The sequence below is a fragment of the Rattus norvegicus genome, chromosome 19 (assembly GCF_036323735.1).
Source record: "Rattus norvegicus strain BN/NHsdMcwi chromosome 19, GRCr8, whole genome shotgun sequence".
Classification (NCBI taxonomy): Eukaryota; Metazoa; Chordata; class Mammalia; order Rodentia; family Muridae; genus Rattus; species Rattus norvegicus.
The window spans coordinates 54,635,513-54,655,881 of NC_086037.1; the positions used below are offsets into that span (position 1 = coordinate 54,635,513).

Here is a 20,369-nt window from a genome sequence, read left to right on the forward strand (position 1 = left end):
TTCAAGGAGCCATCATCTCTTGACTGAATTATTGCAATTCTCTTAACTGGTCATCCAGTCAGCTTTCTGTCTGTGTGACAAATATCCAAGATATTTGTCAAAAGGGAGGAAGTTTCTATTTGTGTCTCAGCTAGTTTCATGTCACTTGACACAAGTTAGAGTCATCTAAGAGAAAGGGACCTCCATTGTGAAAATGCCTCCCTCCATAAGACTAGGCTGTAGGCAAGCCTGTAGAGTATTTTCTCAATTAGTGATTGATGGTCATGGTGCCACCCCTGGGCTGGTCCAACAAGCAGCACTCCTTTCTGGCTTCTGCGTCAGCTTCTCCCTCCAGGTTCTTGCCCTGTTGAACTTCCACCCTGACTTCCTTTGACGATGAAGAGTGATGTGGAAGTGGAAGGAAAATAAACCCTTTCTTCCCCAAGTTGTTTTTTCGGTCATGGTGTTTATGACGGCATCAGGAACCTTAACTGACACTTGGACTCAGTTTCAGAGATTTCGGTGCAGTTGCTTCAGGACCAGAGAAGGTGAGTGCCATGGAGGTAATCTCACAGCAGGAGCACGTGTTGGGGCGAAGCTACTCCTTTCACTCCTTTCACAGCAACCAGGAAGTGAAGAAGAGAGCTTAGAGGGCTAGTTAGATGGCTCAGTGTGTAATACAAGGGTTATTGTCGACATGACTGATGAACTAACCTTGATTCCTGTGATCCACATGGCAGAAGGAGAGAACTGACTCCACAAGTTGTCCTCAGACCGTCATACTTGTGCATAACACATACAAGCATGAACTTAGAAATGAGAGGAGATAGATAGATAGATAGATAGATAGATAGATAGATAGATAGATAGATAGATCAGGAGGGACAGAGGGGGAGGGGAAAGAGGGAGAGGGAGAGAAGGGAGAAACAGGGAGACACAGAGAGAGGAACCAAAGCCCCATTATACCCCTCAAGGACACACACCCAGTGACTTAACTCCCTCCCCCCAGACTTCCATCACCTCCCAACAGTGCAATCAGGTGAGACCAAGCTTTCGGTGGAGGAGCTTTTGGGGGATCGTATGATATAGTGTGCAAGCTCGTGACACAATCAGTAAGGCAGCTCCTCAGCAGGCTAAAGGTAGAACTACCATATGATCCAGCAGTGGCTCTACTGGGAACATAGCTAGAGGATCTGAGTCAGCATATCAGAGCAATGCGCACCACACAGCTATACAGCAGTGCTAATCAGGACACCGAGCTACAGAATCAACTTAGGCTTCCACCATTGGACACACAGATAAAGAATACAATACATATACACACAACCATTTCCTTCAGCCATGAAGAAAAGGCAAGGTATGGAAAACAGGAAAACGTATGTTTCTTTCTCTGTGAGGCCTTCCCTAGTTATTATATTATTGAACTCTGGAGGTCATCAGAGTAAGCGAAGTGAGCTAGGCTCAGAAAGACAAGCAGTGCGTACTCTCTATATGACCACACTCACAGATACATGAAGGCACAAGGGGACTGCTTTGGGAAAGGGAATGTGTCTAACAGGAGTGCTGGGGAAACATGTAATAAGGGGTAAATATAGTCAGAGCATTTGGCATACTTGAACAAAATTGCCATAATAAAAATCATTGCCTTGAGTAACAAATAAAAAATTATTTAAATTTTTCCAGTTGACCTTATTTATTTATTTATTTATTTATTTATTTATTTATTTATTTATTTACTTCATTTACTTTTTTTTGGGTTGGGGGAGGAAACAAGGTTTCTCCATGTATCCTTGGATGTCTAGAACTCACTGTGTAGACCAGGCTGGCCTCCAACTCAGGGATCCACCTGCCTCCACCTCCCGAGTAGTGGGATTAAAGATGTGCACCGCCACTACCTGGCCCATTTTTGTTTATTTTCTATGTTTGTATGTATGTATGTATGTATGTATGTATGTATGTATGTATGTATGTATGCAATATGTATGTGTATATGTATGTAACATGTGTGTATGTATAGTGTATGGGTTTTTCACTGCATGGATGTTTGTGCATCATGTGCACGAGTGCATGCCAGTGCCTGGAAGGCATTGGGTACCCCTGGAACTGGAATTGCAGAAGATTGAGTGCTAGGAGTTGAACCAGAATCTTCTGCAAGAACAACAAATGCTCTAACCACTGGGCAATCTTTCTATCTCATCCTTACTTTTATTGTATAAACTTCATATTTTAAAAAAATTGCGGGTTGGGGATTTAGCTCAGCGGTAGAGTGCTTGCCTAGCAGGCGCAAGGCCCTGGGTTCGATCCCCAGCTCCAGAAAAAAAAAATAAAAAAATTGCCCTGAGTTCAATTCCCAGCAACCACATGGTGGCTCACAACCATCTGTAATGGGATCTGATGCCCTCTTCTGGTGTGTCTGAAAACAGCGACAGTGTACTCATATACTTAAAATAAATTCTTTTTAAAAAATTGCAAATAAAAACATCACTTTGAAATTAACCAGACCCAAAGTCTATATAACTCTAATAATATTTTTTTAAAACTGGGTGGGATTAGAAGATGTAGAGGCTGGGAAGGTGGCTCAGTTGGTAAAGTGCTCGAAGCATAACCATGAGGACCTGAGGCTGATGTCCCCATGTACAAAGCTGAGTAGAGCAGTAATTGCCTGTAATCCCAGGAGGAGATGGGGAACCTGGAGGATCCCCAAGACGCATTCGTTTTCTCCAGGTTCTGTGAGAGACACTGTGTCAAAACTAAGGTGGAGCACTCCGGTGGCAGGCGGGGCACTCAGGTGGCAGGCGGGGCACTCGGGTGGCAGGTGGAGTACTCGGGTGGCAGGCGGAGCACTCCGGTGGCAGGTGGAGTACTCGGGTGGCAGGCGGAGCACTCCGGTGGCAGGTGGAGTACTCGGGTGGCAGGCGGAGCACTCGGGTGGCAGGCGGAGCACTCCGGTGGCAGGTGGAGCACTCGTGTGGCAGGCGGAGCACTCGTGTGGCAGGCGGAGCACTCGGGTAGCAGGTGGAGCACTTGGGTGGCAGGCGGAGCACTCCGGTGGCAGGTGGAGTACTCGGGTGGCAGGCGGAGCACTCGGGTGGCAGGTGGAGCACTCCGGTGGCAGGTGGAGTACTCGGGTGGCAGACAGAGCACTCGTGTGGCAGGCGGAGCACTCAGGTGGCAGGTGGAGCACTCGGGTGGCAGGCGGAGCACTCGTGTGGCAGGCGGAGCACTTGGGTGGCAGGTGGAGCACTCGGGTGGCAGGCGGAGCACTCCGGTGGCAGGTGGAGTACTCGGGTGGCAGGCGGAGCACTCCGGTGGCAGGTGGAGCACTCGGGTGGCAGGCGGAGCACTCGTGTGGCAGGCGGAGCACTCGGGTGGCAGGTGGAGCACTCGGGTGGCAGGCGGAGCACTCCGGTGGCAGGTGGAGTACTCGGGTGGCAGGCGGAGCACTCGTGTGGCAGGCGGAGCACTCGGGTGGCATGTGGAGCACTCGTGTGGCAGGCGGAGCACTCGTGTGGCAGGCGGAGCACTCGGGTGGCAGGTGGAGCACTCAGGTGGCAGGCGGAGCACTCGGGTGGCAGGTGGAGCACTCAGGTGGCAGGCGGAGCACTCGGGTGGCAGGTGGAGCACTCAGGTGGCAGGTGGAGCACTCAGGTGGCAGGTGGAGCACTCGGGTGGCAAGTGGAGCACTCAGGTGGCAGGTGGAGCACTCAGGTGGCACGCACCCTGGATCCCAGCACTCTGGTGGCAGAGGCAGGCAGATCTCTGTGGGTTCGAGGTCAGCCTAGTGTACATGGTGAGTTCTAGGCCAATAGGGTACAAAAGAGAGGGGAGGGAAGGTGAGAGGTAGGCGGGAGAAGAAAGAAGAGGAGGGGAGGGCTGGGGAAGGGAGAAGAAAAAAGAGGAGAGAAGAGGAGGACTGGGGTTGGGGTTGGGGGATCATAGGGGAGATGGCGGAGTAAGTAAAGGTGTTTGTCTCCAAACTTAACAACCTAAGTTCAACTCTAGAGATGCACACGGTAAAAGGAGAGCGCAGACTTCTGAAGGTTCTCTACTGCCACACCTGTGTCTCTCTCAGGACATGCTCTCTCTCTCTCTCTCTCTCTCTCTCTCTCTCTCTCTCTCTCTCACACACACACACACACACAAATCTAAAAAAAAAATAAGATGGAGAGTGCCAGAGGAAGACATTGAGGTTAACCTCTGACCTCTCAGTGCACACACATTAATAGTCCACACACACAAAGGTCCAAACCACATCAATGTGTTTCCTGCTTCTCCCTCTGCTCTGTCATTAGCAGGTGTCCAGTATGGCTTCAGAGTGTCCCTGTATACTTAAATCAGACCTCAGCATTCCTGCTTTACGAGCCCTCCAGTAGGTTTTCGGCTCTTTGTTTCACTCTGTAGTCCAGGTTGCCCTTGAGCTCACTCTGTAGTTGAGGTTAGCCTTGACTTAGTCAGTCCTACCTCAGCCTTCCAAGTGTGTGAGTCACTGTACCCAGCTTCCCAATGGGTTCTTGCTTCATTTAGTGTGTGCTCTTTGGCCTCCTCACCTCTCTCATCACTATGGTCTGTGTCCTAACTATATTGTTTAGAGCTCATTTACTAATCTTGTTTCTATCTGTTCCCCCACTGGGACACCAGCAACAGGGAGCTTTGTATGTTTCCTTCACTCCGGATGGCCACACGCTGTTCCTGGCTTGTATTAAGTGGTTAATAGATTTGTGAAATGAACTAACTTGTCTACAGTTTGCCACGGCTCCAGTTCAGCAAGTGTTTGCATGCTGACGGATTACTCTCGACTGTAGGTGAACCGCCCTGCTTGGCCTCTTTGCTATTGAAACAAAGTCTTTGAAAATGAATAAAGGAATAAGAACTTTGCTTTTAAATATTACATTTACAGATAGTGAAAACAATGTACCAGTATAGAACTCTCACAACTTTGCAGGAAGCTGAAGAGATCATATAGTGAAAAACTAAAAGAGCCATGGTTGTTGGTTTTCTTTACTCTTTAGCATGAGGAATAAAACGCAAAGTAAAGCCCCTCATCTTTTTTTTTTTAAACTCTTGTATGCATTTCTGATCTCAAAGCTTGTCCCATCTTTTACATGTTTTTATTGTGTGTCTGTGCCTATGTGAGTATATACCACGTTATGCTGGTGCCTGCAGAAATCAGAATAGGGAACCATCCTCTGGAGCTGGTGGTTCTGAAGCCCCTGGTCCCGTGCTGGGAACTGACCTGGCTCCTCCAGAATAGCGGTGAGCCATCTTAACCGGTGAGTGGTCTCTCCAGTCCCCTCGAAGTTCTTTCTTTCAACAGTTTACATTTCAGACTTGAGCTGTCTCTGAAGTCAAGGTATAGTGGTTCATACCAATCACAGGACATGGGAGACAGGCAGGGGGGTTGTGAGTTTGAGGACAGCCTGGGCTACATAGTTAGACCTTGTGTTAATAAACAAAGTTAAATGAACATGCTCTATTTTTTTTTCTCTCTTGAAATTATTTCTCAGTACTGTGCCTTGTATGTGCCTACTCTTAGGGTTTGAGTCAATCCTAGCATTCAGTGGGCAGAGGCAAGCAGATCTCTGTGAGTTTAAGACCAGCCCGGTCTACAGATTGAGTTCCAGAATAGCCAAGGGTATCAGAGAAACCCTATCTCAAAAAACCAAACTAGGGGGTTGGGGATTTAGCTCAGTGGTAGAGCGCTTGCCTAGCAAGCAAAAGGCCCTGGGTTCGGTCCCCAGCTCCGAAAAAAAGAAAAGAAAAAAAAAAAACTAAGCAAACAGACAAAGAGGGGGCTGGAGAAATGTCTCAGCAGGTGAGCGCATTTGCTGCTCTAGAAGAGGATGGGGCATGGTTACCAGAACCCCACGTGGATGCTCACAGCCATTTGTAACTCCAGTTCTAGGGGATCCAGCACTCTCTTCTGACCTCTGAGGGCACCAGGCACTCACATAATTACAGCAGCCAAACATATGCACATGAAATAAAAATCTAAAGCAAACAAATAAACAGCCGGGCATTGTGGCACACATCTTTAATCTTAGCACTCAGAAAGCAGAGACTGGGGGGAATCTCTGAATTTAAGGCCAGCCAGGTCTCCATATAGAGTTCCAGGCCAACCTTAATTCCATAGTGAGACCCTGTCTCAGCAAATGAGTACATAGCTAGAGAATCGTGGCCCCCACTTTTAATCCCAGCAATCGAGTGATGGAGGCTCTCTGTAAACTCGAGGTCAACCTGGTCTACAGAGCGAGTGCTGGGACAGCCAAGACTACACAGAGCAACCCTGTCTTCAAAACAAAACAAACAAACAAACAAACAAAAAGGTAATAAATAAATAAATAAGCAGCATGTTTTGTTGTGGAAAATGTAGATCTATAGTAAATTAAAGATTAGAATATACGCGCAGGCCAGCTCACCCGTCTGTTGTCAACTGTAGTTAACCATTCTTAGCTCACCTATCTTTCCGTTTCTAACATTTCCGGAGGGAGGGCGAAGGGACAATTTAAAGCAAACTACAGACATTAACAAATTTCCACGCCGAACGTTTCAGTCAGCCACACACCACTTAATGACAGGATGCATCCTGAGAAATGCATAGTTAGACCATGCCATCATCACGGCCATGTCACAGAGAGTGTTATGAGAGCCTAGAAGGTCCAGGCCGATCACTTGGCTTGGCTTCTGGCTGCCATCAAAGGGCAGTAAATATAAACGGTGTGACAGCTTCCAGGGCAAGACAATGGGCTGTTTCGTTTTCATTTTGTGACACAAGTTTTCACGTAGACCAGGCTGGTCTATGGAACTAAGGATGACCTGGGACTTCTGATCTCCCTGCCTCTACCACGATCTGTTTACGTGGTGCAGGGGACTGAATCCAGGAATGCATGCATGCTAGGCAAGCACTCAACCAACTGAACTACATGCAGCCCCAGCATGCTGTTTTAAATACACTTCAAAGGGGTTGGGGTAATGGTGGCGCATGCCTTCAATCCTGGCATTCAGTGGGCAGAGGCAGAGGCAGGTGAATCTCTGAGTTCGAGGCTAGCCTGGTCTACAGAGTAAGTTTCAGGACAACCAGGACTATACAGAAAGACTCTGTCTCAAAAAGGAGGGTGGGGGTATTTTTCTTATTATTTGGGAGGCAGAGGCTGGCAGATCTCTGTGAGTTTGAAGTTAGACTAGGTCTACCTAGAAGGTTTCAGGCCAGTCAGAGCTACTGAGATTCCATCTCAAAAGGAAAGAAAATTCGTACAACCATACGTGTAGGTGCCAGCGAAGGTCTAAAGAGGGCATTGGATCCCTTGGAGCTGCAGTAGGCAAGTTGTGAGCTGCCCAAGCAGCTGGTTAACCATTGTGGTCAGCTAACCATCTGGTCCCCCAAAATAAGTTTTGTATTAATAGGAGTGTGTTCTAAAAATAGCAACAAAAATATACGGCAAGCAAATGTATAAACTGGTAATGTGACTGCTTATCATTACTATATACAGTATACATACATAATTATGTGTGTGATTTTTTTTCTCGTTTCATTTGTTTTTTGTTTTTCGAGACAGAGTTTCTCTGTGTAGCCCTGGCTGTCCTGGAACTCGCTCTGTAGACCAGGCTGTCTTGGAACTCAGAGATCCGCCTGCTTCTGCCTCCTGAGTGCTGGAATTAAAGGTGTGCGACACCATTGCTTGGTGAACGTATGATTTTTTTTAGATAACTGCTGGCACAGTAGCTTTGTTTACTCTAACATCAGTACCAACATGTGAGTAATGCCTTGAACTACATTACAGTTCATTGTCCATCAAAGCGTTGCTATGGGATGTGTGACGATATGGAGCTCTAACATGTGTCCTTTGTTTTTAGACTCTAAGACAGTGGCATCAGCTCAGTACAATGTAAACAACACCTTACAGTTTATTACACTCAACGCATAGTAAGTCTCCCTGAGTAACTCAAAACGATGAATTTTCTTAAGTTATTATGTTGGAATTAAGGTCCTGGGCTGGAGGGATGGCTCCGCCGTCTAGAGTTCTGGCTGCTTTTCCCACAGCTGCAGATTTGATTCCCAGGATTACAGTGGGTCACAACCACCTGTAGCTCCCAGGGAATCTGATACTGCCTCTGACCTCCACAGGCAGTGCACACACAAGGTGCCTGTATTGACTGGTTTTGTGTGTCAACTTAACACAAGCTGGAGTTATCACAGAGAAAGGAGCCTCCCTTGAGGAAATGCCTCCATGACATCCAGCTGTAAGGCATTTTTCTCAGTTAGTGATCAAGGGTGGGAGGGCCTATGGTGGGTGGTGCCATCCTTGGGCTGGTGGTCCTGGGTTCTATGAGAAAGCAAGCTGAGCAAGCCAGGGGAAGCAAGCCAGTAAGAAACATCCCTCTATGGCCTCTGCATCAGCTCCTGCTTCCTGACCTGTTTGAGCTCCACTCCTGACTCCCTTTGGTGATGAACAGCAATGTGGAAGTGTAAGCTGAATAAACCCTTTCCTCCCCAGCTTGCTTCTTGGTCGTGATGTTTGTGCAGGAATAGAAACCCTGACTAAGAGAGTGCCTATCCACGCATGCAAAGCAAAACCTACACATAAAGCAATAGAATATATAAATCTAAAATAACTTGTTTTAAGAAGGAGATTGGTTTCCGTGAACCACAGCCTGTGCTGCCTGACGTCCACAGAAGCTCCTGACCTCCAGGCTCCTTTGTTCTTCTTTTCCTTTTTTAGCCCCCTCCCGCTTCCATTTAGATTTAGTTGTTAGGAAGATTTCTCTGATCTTCTTAAGCTGACTCATGCTTCAAAGTAACATCTCTAGAGTCTGTCACTTGGCCTCTACCTCTAAGGCCAGCACTAAGGAGGCAGAGGCAGGAGGACCTTTGTGTGTTTGAGGCCAGCTTGATCTACATAGGGCCAATGAACTTGAACTTGATCTACATAGGGCCAGCTTGATCTACATAGGGCCAATGGCCTTGAACTACCAGGCCAGTTAGGGCTACACAGTGAGACTCTGTCTCCTTCTCTTCTCTCCTCTCCTCTCCTCTCCTCTCCTCTCCTCTCCTCTCCTCTCCTCTCCTCTCCTCTCCTCTCCTCTCCTCTCCTCTCCTCCTCTCCTCTCCCTCTCCCTCTCCCTCTCTCCCCCTACCTCTCCCCCTCCCCCTACCCTCCCCCCTCTCTTTCTTTTTCTTTCGCCTCTGTAGTCCCAACAATAAAAATTCTCCGAGTTTGTAGCTCTGGCTGTCCTGGAACTCACTCTGTAGAGCAGGCCTGCCACCCTCTTCCTCCCTGTGCTGGGATTAAAGGCATGCTCCAGTGTGCCTGGCCCAATTTTTGAGTATTATTATTGTTATTATTATTTTATTTTTAAAGAAAGAAATATTTATTTGGGGCTGGAGAGACAGCTCAGTAGTCAAAGCACCCACTGCCATGCCTGAGGACCTGAGTTAGCTCCTAGGACCCACAGGGTGGGAAAGAGAAGCAGTGACTGCAAGTTGTCTTCTGACTGTCACATATTCATCCTGGCACGTTTTGATCCGTGTGTGTGTGTGTGTGTGTGTGTGTGTGTATGTGTGTGTGTGTGTTTGTGTGTGTGTGTTGTGCATGCGTGCTACACACACACACACAGTCTCCGAGTTTGGAGAATGCTGGAGGGAGCTGAAGGCCTTTTATATATTATAAGAATATTCCTTGGGGCTGGGGATTTAGCTCAGTGGTAGAGCGCTTACCTAGGAAGCGCAAGGCCCTGGGTTCGGTCCCCAGCTCCGAAAAAAAGAACCAAAAAAAAAAAAAAACAAAAAAAAAACAAAAACAAAAACAAGAATATTCCTTCCCTGCCTGGGGGAGTATGCTAGTGGTTTCCACCGGGTACAGATTCCCTTTACATTCACAATATGGGAGTAGATCATTGTTTTGAAATTCATGATATGGGGCTGGAGAGATGGCTCAGTGGTTAAGAGCACCCGACTGCTCTTCCAGAGGTTGAGTTCAATTCCCAGCAACCACATGGTGGCTCACAACCATCTGTAAAGAGATCTGATGCCCTCTTCTGGTGTGTCTGAAGACAGCTACAGTGTACTTATATATAATAAAAATGAATAAACCTTTAAAAAATGAAATTCATGATATGGTTCTGGAGGTACAGTTCTCTTGGTATTGAAAAAATTCTGGAAACTGGTAGGAAAGTGAAGGCCCTTGCACCAGAGTGTTATTGCTGGAAACCTGGCTAATGCAAACAGAGTTCCTGTGTGAGGCCTCTTAGATAAATAACCTTGTTTGCACTTGGGGAGGATTCATTGCTTTGGTCCGCTTCTAAGGAATTCTTCTTTTTTTAATCTTAAGGGATTCTTAAGCATAGATAACACTCAGAACCATTATTGCAATAGGTCATTCTGACATTTTTTTCTTTTTTTTTAAAGATTTATTTATTTATTACATATAAGTACACTGTAGCTGTCTTCAGACACACCAGAAGAGGGCATCAGATTCTGTTACAGATGGTTGTGAGCCACCATGTAGTTGCTGGGATTTGAACTCAGGACCTCTGGAAGAACAGTCAGTGCTCTCAACCACTGAGCCATCTCTCCAGCCCCTGACATTTTTTTTCAAAGATTGGCCCTTACACATTTTTAGTACTACCATTTGTTTTTGAACGATAATGACGACGATTATGATGTTGATGATGTGTTTATGTATACAACTGGGTGACTCTGTGCACACACCTGAGGAGATCAGAGGTATGTCAGATCCCCTGAAGCTGGAATTACAGGCCATTGTGAGATACCTGTATCACTCTGGTCTTCTGCAAGAACAATACCACTCTATTACTAAGTGATCCCCAGCCCTTCTTACATTTAGTTATTCATATGTTATGGGGGCATGCACAATGTGCGTGTGCGTGTGTGTGTGTGTGTGTGTGTGTGTGTGTGTGTGTGTGTGTTGATCACATGACACCTGTGAGAGTCAGAGTTATTTCTGGGGATCAAACTTACTCTGTCAGGTTTTTAACCTACTGAGCTGTTTTACTGGCCCCTACACTTTATATTTTATTATTTCTAATTTTTTATATTTTTATATTTATTTACTTTATATGGATTATATTGTTTCTGCATTTATGTCTGTGCACCACATGTCTACCTGGTGCCGGTGCTATCCTCAGAAGAGGATGTAGGATCTTCTGGAACTAGAGTTACAGACAGTGGTGAATCACCGTGTGGTTGGAGGGAACGGAACCTAGGTTCTCTCGTATGAGGAACAAGTGTCCTTAACTGCTGAGCCATTTCTCTAGCCCTCCCACCTTTATGTTTTTATTATTTTGTTTTTTGTTTTTGTCTTTATCTATCAATTCACTTTACATCCCAGCCCTCTTCCTCCCAATCTCCCGTCGTACCTACCCCCATTCTCCCCTTCTCCTCTGAGAAGAAGGAGCCCCTCTGGGTATTGCCCCCCTGGCACATCAGGTCACCACAGAACTAGGTGCATCCTCTCCCACAGAGGTCAGACAAGATTTAAAAATTAAACACAAACATTTATTTTTATTTTAAGCAGTTTGCTCTGTCTTCATGCACACCAGAGGAGAGAGTCAGATCCCATTACAGATGGTTGTGAGCCACCATGTGGTTGCTGGGAATTGAACTCAAGACCTGTGGAAGAGGAGGTGGTGCTCTTAACCACTGAGCCATCTCTCCAGCCCCTGCCTTTATTTTTAAGAGCACCTTTAGAATCCCTGCACATTGTAAAATTAAAGATGGCTATTGTTCCTGGGTTTGGTCCCCAGCTCCGAAAAAAAGAAAAAAAAAGATTGCTGCTGTTGTTTCGAGACAGGGTCTTATCATACAGCCCTGGCTGCCTACAGGTCGCATGTAAACCAAGTACCAAATTTATTATTAAGTAGAATCACTCATTATGCAAAAATCTTTATTTTCGAACGCTCTTTTCTCTGTAAAAAAAAAGAGCTGTTACAAGAATGCAGTACCTACAGACTAGTATCTTTCTTTGAAAAATATTTCGCCCTCTACGTAAGGAACAAGTTTCTAATTAGGGTTAGCGGTAAAGTAAGTACTTGCCAAGCCTTGGGTTTAACTGGAGAGAGAGAGAGAGAGAGAGAGAGAGAGAGAGAGAGAGAGAGAGAGAGAGAGAATATTACAGTGTTAATAAAAGGGCCTTGAAGGTCAGGGAGAAAAATGACAGAGCCAAGAGCCAAGTTGCTTCCTCTCTGCACACACACACACACACAGAGAGAGAGAGAGAGAGGGAGAGAGAGAGAGAGAGAGAGAGAGAGAGAGAGAGAGAGAGAGAGCCTCTCAATAGCACCTGCTAGAGTCCTGGACTAGCCTCTGGCACAGGTGAACTGTTGGGCACAGAAGGTGCTTGGCGTTCCCTGAACTGGCCACAAGGGACTGGATGACCCAGTTACTGAATATGTCCCAATGCTTCTTGGACCTCTCAGGATAGTTTTGAAGCAAGCTGTGAAGCTGATTTTAGAACAGTGTGGGACTATGAGCAGGGTCTTTCTATGCAGCTCCCTGGCTGGTTTGGAACTCATTATGTAGACCAGATTGGTCTCGAAGTCACTGAGATTCATTTGCCTTTGGCCTCCTGAGGAGTGCTCGAAGACATAAAATAGAATTATTGATAACTCAAAACCACTATAAAAACAGAGAAGGGGGAGAATACCGTGGTGCATAGCATCTTTGGTGGGATTTTGAGCTGTGTCTTAAATTTTTTTTCTCTAGAACAAAGAAGCAGTGTGGTCCTTCTGGGCTTTGGTCTTCCCTCAGACAGAACATAAAACAGATGTCCAATGCTCTTACATTTTTATTGTTTGTATTATGTGTATGAGTGTTTTGCCTGCATGTATATAAGTGCCCACATGTGTGCTAGGATTGCATGGAGGTCAACTGGAGTTACAGATAGTTGTGAGCCACCATGTGGATGATGGGAATCAACTTAAGTCCTCTTAGGACTTAGGAGGAGGAATTGTTCAAAGTCATTGAGTCAACTCTCCAGCCCCTAAAGTCTCTTAATGTGAGGTCAAATTATTATCAGGAATTGGCTTTTAGAATCGAGATTGTATGTGCCACACTAAAGGACTAATTTCTAAGTTCCCATTCCAGGTCAGGACATATTTTTAACAGGGACCATGCTAAAAAGAAGCATGGAAATGTTTCGTTCGTGTGTGTGTGTGTGTGTGTGTGTGTGTGTGTGTGTGTGTGTGTGTGAAAGCAACATAGATTAATTTCTCTCTGACATTCGGGCTTATTTATAGACTTCTGTGACTCAACCGATAACAAAACCAGCCGGCAATGGAGCCTCTTGGACTGACTCACTGTGTCCCCTGTCACTCGCCTCTCCCAGTTGAAGTCCCTGGCATTCAGAGAGACAGGAAATGAATGTTCTTGGTCAAACTGCCTGACTGCCTTTCTTCAGAATCAGCTGTCCCTGTCTGGTCTAAAGGGCATGTGGATTTCAGCTACTGATACCCTAGGATTCTAAGGGTCCTCTGCTCGTAAAGAAACCCACTGCTTTGCCGGGCGTCAGGTTCTATACCTGCACTTGGGGGGTAGGATCAAGAGGATCAGCAATTCAAAGCCAGTCTTAGCTGCAGAGTAAATTCAAGATTATGAAACCCTGCCTCAAAAAGCCAAAAACTAGGACTGGTGAGATGGCTGAGAGGGTAAAGGTACTTGACAGGACCCTGATGGGCAACATGAGTTCAATTCCCAGGATCCACACTGTGAAAGGGTAGAACAACCCCCTGAAAGGTATCTTCCGATGTCTACAGGCACGCTGTGGTACATGCACACACACACACACACACACACACACACACACACACACACACACACTAAATAGATAGATAAATGTAATTGTTTGTTTGATTGTTTCTAGGCAGGGTTTCTCTGTATAGCCTAGGCTATAGTTCTGGAACTCTGTAGTTGAGGCTGGTCTTGAACTCAGATTTTTCTGCCACTGTTTCCCAGTTGCTGGGATTAATGGTTTGGGCCATAACTGCCTGGCTAGAAAAATGTAATTAAAAAAAGACAACCAACCAACCTCCCCACACTCCTAAAGCCACTCTCCAAATCCAGACAACCTACTATATACTTAAACAAAACAAAGACAGAGGAGTCCCTTGCAAACCTTAGGTTTTGCGAACCTTAGGTGTGCTGTGTCTTCCAAAAAGCTCTGTTTTACTGTTCTCCCTCTCAATGACCTCTCTTTTTTTATGTTCTTTTTTATTTTTCCAGGGACTGGAGAGATGGCTCAGTGGTTGAGAGCACTGACTGCTCTTCCAGAGGTCCTGAGTTCAATTCCCAGCAACCACATGGTAGCTCACAACCATCTGTAATGGGATCTGATGCCCTCTTCTGGTGTGTCTGAAGACAGCTGCAGTGTACTTATATATAATAAATCAATTTAAAAAAAGACAGCTATGGGTTTTACTGACTCCTTAGCATGTGCCAGCTACTATTTTAGTTTTCAAATTAAATTTCAATTAGAAATTTATTTATTTTGAAACATGATTTCATTATTCGGTCTGGTCTGGTCTGGCATTCCCTTTGTAGACAAGGCTGACCTTGAACTGACAAAAAAATACAACTGCCTTTGCTAGTCCTAAGAGGAAAAGCTCGCCCCACTATACCTAGCTGCTAGCTACTGTTCTAAGCGTACCAGCTCATTTATCAGAGCAGCTCAAAGACGCCGCCATTCCTGTGAGCTTCATTCAGGGATGGAGACGCCGAGGAGCAGCTGTGTTCAGAGGTCGAAAGTAACTCAGTAAGGATGGGGAAGCAGGGTTGGTCTTTTAAAAAGATTTATTTGTAGTCTCATGTGTATATTGCATGTATGTATGTATGTATGTATGTATGTATGTATGTATGTATGTATATCATATGCGGAATGCTTGGGGAGGCCAGAAGAGGGTGCAGGATCCCGTGGAACTAGAGTTAGAGATAGTTATAAGCTGTCTTGTGGGCCTGAGGACTAAGCCTGGGTCCTAGGCAGGACTGGCTAACGCTCTCGAGTCGTCTCTCCAGCCAGGAAGGTGAGATTTTGAACCTAGGTCGTCTAGTACCAGAAACCAAGCTTTTAAATAATAATATCTCTGTGGCTTACAAGCTCATGCTGAACAAGTGAATCAAGCTACATGGAAATACGTGTGAAAGTTGTCAGCTACAGTGTGCTCCTGTCAGGTACAGGGTACAGCCTATCTATGCCTTGGCTCAATTCCGGTGTGATATAAAATTGTTTCATGCTTGTGTTATTACTATGGTTTAACTTTCAAAGTGTCTTTATGTATTTGATTCCCTTTGGATAAAATTTTCCTTAAACCCATTTTGGAACAAGGGAAAGCATAAATAAATGACAAAACTGAATAATAGGCCCAGAGGTGTTAAACACCTACAAAGTGAGCTAAACCAAGCAAAGATAGAATTCCTACTGTCTGTCTTATTAGTTTGGTTTTTGGTTTGTTGTTTTTATTTGTGAGACTCTAACGTGTAAAATAAAAATGGCAATCTTCTCTCTCAGCTGTTGCCTCTTCCGAAAGTTTGTTTCATCTTGCAGACTGTTGTTTTGAAAAAAAAAAAAAAACAAAAAACAAAAAACAAAAGCCAGGGGCTAGGGGCAAAGCTCAGTGTGAGCTGTCCAAGTATGTAAGAGACCAAGAGTTCGATCCCATACATGCAAACAAGACAACACAACACAGCAAACACAGCCCCTGGAGTGATAGCTCATTGGGTAAAGTGTTTGCCTAGCATGTCCGAGGTCTTGGGGTCTATCTCAAGTATTGCATAAACTAGACACGGTGTAATACCAGCATTTGAGACGCAGAGGCAGGAGGATCGGGAGCTCAAGTTTGTCTTTAACTATACAGATAATTTGGGCTATCCTGGGCTACATAAAAGCCTGTTTTTTTTTTTAAAACTATTTTTACACTACATAAAACTGCATTTTCTTGCCAGGTGTGCAAGAGAACACCTACAATCTTAATACTTGGGAGATGAGGAGTCGACATCTTAAGATTAAACAGTAAGTTTGAGGCCAGCCTGAGGTACATGAGTCTGTCTCAAGTCTCCATTAGCCCTACTACCAGAGTTGGGTGAGGAGTATTTTCTAATAAACATTCCTTTTCAAAATGTGAAAACTTTTATTGATAAATGTCTACTCATTCGAAATACATTTTTAATAACCCTCCTATCCGAAGCAAATACTTTTCATATTTTAATGTTGTTACTCAATCTTTTTCCATGTATGTGTACAATTTTAGGAAGCTCATCCAAAAGATTTAAAGTGTTTATTTATGAGTGTGTATGTGTGTATGTTGTCCTTGGAGGCCAGAAGGAAGTGTCAGACCCTGTGCTGCAGGAGTTGTAGGTAGCTGGTGTGGTCGGACATGAGACCTGGGATCTGAACTTGGGTCTTCTGTAAGAACAGCAGGTGCTTTTAACTATCGAAACATCTCCCCAGCGTCTCAAACTTAATTTTAATAACATTTGAATATCTGTCACATTAGGATAGTTAGATGATATCTACAGTTTTGTTTTAATCTTTTTGAGATAGAGTCACATGTAGTTGAAGTTAGCCTCAAACTTGCTATGTAGCCAAGGATGATCTTGTACTTCTGATCCTCCTGCCTCTAACACTTAAGTGCTGGGATTCCATTGTATGCCACCCCATCAGGCAAAGAGTGGTAATTTAAAGAAAAATACAAGTGAAGAAAATAGCAGCAGCAGCAGCAGCAGCAGCAACAACAACAACAGCAACAACAACAACAGAGAAAGGGCCTAAGTTGCGCTTTTCCTTTGAGTGTTCAGCTTTTCTTGGAGGGAGGGCAGGTTGTGACATCAGTCTTTATGCAGCCAAGGCTATCTACTGGGGGTTCCCAGTCTCTCTGCATCAGTCTCTTAGGAACTGAGTTTACAGATAGATGTGGCCATCACAGCTGCCTCAAAGTCCTTCCTAAGAAGACATCTCTTTGCCATTAATCCTAGCACTTAGGAGGCAGAGGCAGGCAGATCTCTGAGTTTCAGGCCAGCCTGATCTACAGTTTCTGATGCTGCAGGGATAGACAGAGAAACCCTGTCTCAAAAAGAAGAAAAGGAGGAGAAGGAGGAGGAGGAGGAGGGAGAGGAAGAAGAGGAGAAGCAGAAAGAGGAAGAAGAAAAAGAAGGAAAAGAAGAGGAAAAAACTTCTTTTGTTGTTTGCTATGGTAAACACTTAATTTTGGCTCTTAAAAGCTATTTTAATCTTCCATGTGAAAAACGTGGCTACCTTTGCCTTGCGTCTCTGCTTGAAGATTTCCTTTATGGACATTTCACTGTGAATTTGGCACGTTTCATTAGTACTCCTGGCTTAGAGTGCTAGCATTATGATGTTCTAGTCTTAGGCTGTACCTGGGGCTGCTCAGGGCAGATGCACCAAAGAAGGGTAGGAGGGTCTGAATTTCATAAATATTCTGTTGTCTAAATCAGTGGGTCTGGATTGGAATACATGTTTGGGGTGTGGTGCGTTTTCTGTTTAAGATGACATCTTAATGCAGAATCCATTGTGAGAGACAGTTGTAATTTCTCTCGTCTTAAATCTCTTCATTTGTAAACTTAGGTTACTTACTTCGACTCAAGAGATTGCTTAGAGGGCTAGGTTGTGCATTATGACCAATGAGACACCAATAGTTAATAAATTTGATCATGACCTTGGAGTCCTTTCTTTCCAGCCACTTGGCATGCCCCAGAAATTCAAGGTCAAAATTGTACGCCTAGACTTACCCAGTTCAATGTCGGTAAAGTATTTTGAAATCCTTGCATGAAAAACGAATGCCTAAGGGAAAAGTTGCAACTTCCTGTTTATGACACTCAAGTCTGAAACTCAGGATTTGTGCTTAGTTCCTGGTCTGTGGTATTCAGTCTACTATTGTGTTTTATTCACATCCCGGGTGGCTTTGTTGCCAATCTATCGGAAAGATTTTATTCTAGGTAGGTCACCTTTCCTTTAAATGGGCCAAGATATCAAGGATCTCTAGGTTCACATGGAAAAGACTTTTGTCACAAGTTAGTAATTATTTATCACACCAGGAACTGTCTAGTTAGACTTTCTTTGCTTCAGGTTATTAGTTCATTCAATCATAGATTGAAAGCCTATTCTGGAAGAGTTTTAGCTGTCTTTTGTCCAGATTCTTTTTTTCTCACGGGAGGGAACTGAATCGTTGGTGAGATTGACACACAAAGGGTGGTGCTGTGCTTGGATCCATTCTTCGGTTTCATCTTCTGTTTTTGCAAAAAAAATTATGAAGATACCATAAAACCAAGGATTCCAAAACTACTCGGCATGCTGCTAAATTTGATCAGAAAAGCTAAGGATTCAAAGGTGATACGAACCACTTAAGAATTCTTTTGGAAACACTAGCTACATGCCCTCTCTGACTTCCTGAGTTACCTTGCTGAGCTCCGCCCCCTCAGGTGACCCCACCGTTTCCCGGCTGCACCACTTCCCCAACCCCGCCACCAAGCGGAACCAAAGTGCGTTGACTCTGGAGTAGGGCCGGACCTTTCTAGCTCAGACTCCTCGCAGCGGTGACTCGGCAGCCGCGTCTAGCGTCATCAGTGACAGCCCCGACCCTTGCTACGCTTTGCGTCGCTCTGCCAGGCGCAGTCGCCTCCTCCTCGGCAAATAGTCCTCAGCAGGGTCCGAGTACTCGGGTCATCCGAGGTGGGAAAGAGCACAGGTTGCAGTTGGAGGGACGCGGAGTGGACGAGGAGAGGGAGCGGAGGAGCGACGTCTTCTCGAGAAGCGCGAGAAGTGAGTTAGAAACTCCCTCCTCGCCTGGGATCCCTCCGCCTGCAGTAGCGGTGGTGAGGCCGAGGGAGCCGCCATTTTGGATGTTCGGTTCCTGCTGCCACTGCTGCCGCCGCCCCCGAAGCTGCTGGTTTCATTCGAGGTTTCGGGCCGGTGAGTGTCACTCGCGGCACTGAGAGCTGGTTGTGTCTTTGGCTCCACTGCAGCTGCGAGCGTTTGACTGGAAACCTCCTGTCAGTCCCAGGGGTCCGGACTCAGCCTGTGGGGGGTGAGGAGGACCCAGGTTGGGTCAGGAGGGACCGGGGAGCCCCGGGCTTGCTCGGACTTCCTGAGGGCCGACCCTCGGAAGCTTCAGAACCGGAGCTCCGGTGCGCCGTCGCTTTCCCTACCTTGGGGTTGTCTGGCCGGTGCAGGCCTCCTTGAACCCATTGACTTTATCGAGCTGCTATCCTCCTTTGAAAGCTGGTTCAGGGAGCCTAGGATTTAGCGGGGCGGGCCCCACCCCCGCGTGTCCTCTCTGAGCCACGTATCAGCGTTCTTGTGTCGGGGACTCGGGTCAGATCTGAGAACTCTGAGCATTTCCCACGCAGGGGTAAAGCTGCCTGTCCCTGCAGTGCCGTCCACTCAGAGCCGGACATCGGCCTCGCCTCCCTTTAACCTTCCAACTAACTTCTCTTTCAAACATTTTCGCCCTTTTTTTTTCTTTTTTCTTTTCTTTTTCTTTCTCTTTTCCTTTTTAAGAACTCACCTGCGACCGCGCTGTTCACTCTCCTCTCCAACTCTCGGTTCTGCGGACGTCAGTTTCTAGGAATTCTCAGGATCTTCCTCATTGCCTGGAACTGTCGGTTATGCTTCCCAGTTAGGGGGCTTAGTGCTGGAGAGCCGTCGAACCACTTAGAGTGTATTTCAGCAGTAAATGGGTTTAAAGCGGGTCAAGCGGCTTTGGGTGGGAAGGAGCTGTCAAAAATACTTTCTGGATTTCCTTTCTGTTCTGAAAACTGAGTTTGGGGCACTTACTGATACTTTTTTCTTTTGGTGTTATATATGCTTAGCATGGAAGGCTGCCCTTGGAGAATAATAACCTGACGTAGGTAGAAAGGAAAATAACTTTTTTAGTTCCTATAGGGATTAGTTAACAGAAGAGCGAGCTGAATGGTCTCTTAGTGACCGCACCCCTCAGGTGTTTGTATAGTAATGATCTTTGCTGACTTCCTATGTTGACTTTTCTCAGAGTAGCTAGGTTTTAAGCATCCATTTCCACCGTTGCCCGTAGTATTTGCCAGACTATAAACTTCTTAAGGTTCGATTTGAAACCTGTGGATCCTTGAAGTAATGATAGCTTCATTAATTCTGTTAAAGTCTGTTTGCAGTCCAGTATGCTTGAATAAAGAACATTTCACAATAATTCACTGGTTATTTCCTACATTTCAAGTTAGGTGAGTGTGGTTGAATCACCCCCGTTTTATCTCACCCTAGGTTTTTCATCTGCAAAAGAGAAACAACTTCTTTGAGATCATGAGTGGCCGGAAACCTAAGTTTATAACATGAACCAAGTTAAATCTCTCAATACTTGTAAAGTTTATATTGATGCAGTATTTAACATTTTTGGAA

General features: G+C 45.5%; 1 protein-coding gene and 1 long non-coding RNA gene across 4 annotated transcripts in view; one reads left to right on the top strand and one right to left on the bottom strand.

Annotated features, from left to right (window-relative positions):
- Positions 1 to 17,903: 17,903 nt before the first annotated feature.
- LOC134483360 (uncharacterized) lies at positions 17,904 to 19,643 on the bottom strand. Of its 2 annotated transcripts, XR_010060220.1 has the most exons (3): positions 19,148 to 19,278; positions 18,510 to 19,017; positions 17,904 to 18,229 (listed from the first exon to the last, which is right to left on the bottom strand). It is a non-coding gene; the product is annotated as an uncharacterized LOC134483360 (long non-coding RNA). The 2 variants fall into 2 exon arrangements; XR_010060221.1 differs by lacking the exon at positions 19,148 to 19,278 and adding an exon at positions 19,507 to 19,643 and having other exon boundaries at positions 17,904 to 19,017.
- The window catches only part of Ap1g1 (adaptor related protein complex 1 subunit gamma 1), an 86,486-nt gene continuing 84,705 nt past the window's right edge, over positions 18,589 to 20,369 (top strand). For both annotated transcript variants that reach the window (NM_001393712.1, NM_134460.2), the window contains exon 1: positions 18,589 to 18,911. The gene's annotated coding sequence lies outside the window, so the exon portion shown is untranslated. The remainder of the gene's footprint in view (positions 18,912 to 20,369) is intronic.